The sequence below is a fragment of the Chrysemys picta genome, unplaced genomic scaffold (assembly GCF_011386835.1).
Source record: "Chrysemys picta bellii isolate R12L10 unplaced genomic scaffold, ASM1138683v2 scaf4838, whole genome shotgun sequence".
In the NCBI taxonomy this organism is placed as follows: Eukaryota; Metazoa; Chordata; order Testudines; family Emydidae; genus Chrysemys; species Chrysemys picta.
Window position 1 is genome coordinate 1 of NW_027057538.1, and position 3,522 is coordinate 3,522.

General features: G+C 58.2%; 1 long non-coding RNA gene across 1 annotated transcript; it reads left to right on the forward strand.

Moving 5' to 3' along the window:
• The first annotated feature begins 587 nt into the window (after positions 1–587).
• Positions 588–2,910, forward strand: LOC135980596 (uncharacterized). Its single transcript, XR_010597586.1, has 2 exons — positions 588–727; positions 2,752–2,910. It is a non-coding gene; the product is annotated as an uncharacterized LOC135980596 (long non-coding RNA).
• The last annotated feature ends 612 nt before the right edge of the window (positions 2,911–3,522 follow it).

The window sequence follows — 3,522 nt, forward strand, 5'->3', positions numbered from 1 at the left end:
CTAGCAGAGCAGTTGTTTTCCTATGGCGGCCACCTACTAGGGGGTTTGGTCAGGTGTTGAGGCTGGCAGGATGTCACCTGACAGAGGGGATTCAAAGTTATACAGAGGGAGGAGCTGAGCTTCCTGGTTTGTCACTAGCTCAAGAGGAGAAGGAGCAGCCACCCAACATGGAGAAGGCTGATGAGGCGGGGGAACCCTACCTACCTTCCTCCCTGAGCCCAGGTGGCCCCCAAGACTTCTAAGGGAAGGTTGAGCTAGGGAGGGGCATTGTGGGTAGGATGGTTGGTGTGTCTAAGTGATTTGTACTCTTTGGGGTATAAAACAGCAATTGTGTTCGGTGCTTGTCCAAGTGTCTGTGTGTTATTTGCTTACAACTGCTTGTGTGCTGCTGAGAGAGAGAGAGAGAGAGTGTAAACCAGACGCTTCCCGCCTTGGGGTGGAGTTCTGGGAAGAGGGTGTGTTTAAGTACCTGAAGGGTTAACACTGAGGCCGGGGCGAGGCAGCTGGAGAGCAGGTTCCAGTTCTGAGAAGGGCGCGTTAGACTGCAGATCTGCACGGCAGCAGCGGGCCTACGCACCCCATGACTGGGCAGTGGCTGGACTCCGTTCAGGCTCTGGAGGCTTAAAACACCCGGGATTCAGGGACAGAGGCTTGGATTCCCTCACAGCGGAGCAGGGGGCGACTGGAAGGGGCAGCCCAACCAGAGCGGTGACAGAAGGTAACGCAGGTGTGTAGTATTGATACCAGGTTATCTCGGGAGTCCCTAGGACAAGAAAGCCCTGCCCTCTACAAGGTGGGGCTTCTCGGTGCGAGGGTATCCCCACAGAGCAGCCAGGGGTTATACGGTAGATGTAGGAGGGACAGACTCTGCTAAACTTAATTCTAGGAATGATTTTCTTACTGTAAACCAAACAGAGGGGGAGATACGTTCTCTGTGAAAGCTCTCCGGGGGAGACAGCCAGGCCTTAAAGGCCACAGGACAAACCCATCAAGGTGCAGCAAAGCGGCCATTAAAACACTCTCACAATAGCCCCAACCATCACCAGTGGCCTAGCCCAGTACCCCTCCGCAGGGCCGGCTTTAGGCCGATTCAGCTCTAAGAGGGCCCCGTGCCGCAGCTCTCCACCCCGCCCCCAGCTCACTTCTCCCTCCTCCCCTCCCCTGCACGCTCTGCCCCCTGCTCCTCCCCCGCCCCTGCTTCCTGCGAATCAGAGGTTTGCGGGAAGTCTGAAAAGAAGCAGGGGCGGGCAGGCAGGCTGGCAGCCCCAGGTAAGCTGGGGTGGCGGGGGGCGCGAGAAGGGTTCCGGGGAGGCGCAGCGCGGCCCAGTCCAGCCCCGGCCAAGCAGCTCACTCTGGCCCCAGTTCTGGCAGAGTGCGCCAGCCGAGCACCCCCGGCCTCAGCGACTCTGACCCGGCTCGGCTCTGGCCTAGCCCGGCCCCCGTGGCTCAGCTCTGGCCCGGCCCAGCCCCCACGGCTCGGCTCGGCTCCGGGCCGGCCCGCCTCCGCGGCTCGGCTCGGCTCCGGCCCCTGCAGGTCGGCTCCGAGCCGGACCCAAACCCCGCGACCCTGGCCGGAGCCCTGGCCGGAACGCGGCCCGATTCCTGGGGGCGACGGCCCCAGGAATCGGGCCCCGCTCTTTCTAAAGCCGGCCCTGCCCCTCTGAGCTGGATGGGCTGGGTTTGGAGAGGAGCCAGCAGGATCTTTCCAGAGATGAAGGACTGTGAAATAGGAAACAGAGTCTCTCCGTGGGTAAAAGGCCATTTGTTCTTGTAGAGGTGCAGACTCACCCCTGCGACACCTCCTGCTGGTCTCTTCTGGGAATTAGCTCTTCCAGCATCCTGGAGCACCATCTGCAGACTGGTGATCCGCCTGTCCTCTGGCCCCCGTGTCCCTCCCTGGACCCCGGTGCCCTTTTAGCTGGGGTGCTGCCCCCTGGCAGTAACCCCTTTCTCTCAGGGTCTTCCCTCCCAGGGGATCCCCCACCTACTATCCCTACCTCGCCTCAGGATAAGGCCACTGCCAGTGTCCAACTAGCCCCCGCTCCCTGGGGCAGACTGCAGTATAGGCCACTCATCATCAGCAAGGTTGGGTTTGGACCTGCTGCCTTGACCTAGCCCTGGGCTGCCCTCTGCAACCCCCAGTACCCCTTGGCCTTCTGCTAGGCTGCAGCCTGGGGCTTTCCAGGCTGGAGCTCCCCAGCTCCTCAGCCTTTCCCCGGCCCTACTCCACTCAGGTACCCTGTGTCTAGCTCCCTGCAGCCAGGCCCTTCTCCCTCTGAAGGCAGAGAGAGGCTCCTGGCTCACAGCCTCTTTATCCAGGCCAGCTGTGGCCTGATGGGGCGTGGCCCAGCTGTGGCTGCTTCCCCAATCAGCTCAGCTGCAGCCCTCTGCCAGGGCTGTTTTAAGCCCTTCCCAGCAGGAGCGGGGGACCACCCGCTACAGTTCTGCTGAAGAGTGAGGCTCTGAAAGGCATGGGGATGGTCCCACACAGGGGGGTGGGGGATGGTCCCACACAGGGGGGTGGGGGATGGGCCAGACCAAGGAGGTCAGCTCTAGCGTAGGTTCTCTGGGGCAGGACATGGGCAGAAGGCTAATCTGTCTGCTGGATCATGTCAGAACTTTCCTTGTCTTCCTCCTTTTCTGCAACGAAACAGGAAAAACACTTTTCTAAAATTGAGGCAAACATTTGGATATGAGAAAAAATGATTTATGTTTATTTAAAAATGTTCCTCTCTTTCATTCCAAATAAAGCTTGGTTAACTGAGAGATCGGCTGTATGTTTGGAAAGATGCAACCCCTTCTTCAGTCTCTAAGGAGAAGACATGCAGAAACCTCGCACAAAGGGGTCTACAAGGTACTGACGGCCGGGAGCCTAAGACCCCTATTTTGTCTAGAGGACAGAAGGAAATGCTCCCCCAGACTGCGAGTAGGAGAAGATGAGAGCAGGTAGATCCTAAGAAGAAATGCTGAGAGACCAAGGAAGAGTGAGAGGTAGCGGTGGCCTAAAGGACACTGTGATTAAAAGCTCCTCGTATCACACCAGCTTTATGATGCTGCGTAAGTAACAAAGGGAAGAATATGTTCACACCCCAGACTGGCAGGGGCAGCTGCCGGGAGCACAGGTGGCTGTCAGCGGGATCTCCAGGCCCTAGCTGGATTGTTCCAAGTCCTGTACAAGGTAAGGGTCCGTCTCTCTGAGACTCTGGTAGAGTTCTTCTTGGGCCCGAGCTCCTTTCCGCTCAACCAGCTGCAGTAAGGCCTCGTTCATCACCTTTTGTTTGTTCTGCATACTAAGCACCTCCTCCTCTTCATCACTGTTCATTGCCCCTATGTCCCGTAAGCGCGCCAGGATGGGATAGATCACTCTCATCCGACGACGGAGCTGCTCCCGGTGCTTCTTCACAAAGGACTCGCCTCGAGCTAAAGGAGACACCAGCCGTGCATTACTCTGCTGGGTACGGGAGGTACAACACTGGGTTATTACAGTCCCACTAAATGACCCCATGTCACTGTGGGTGAAAC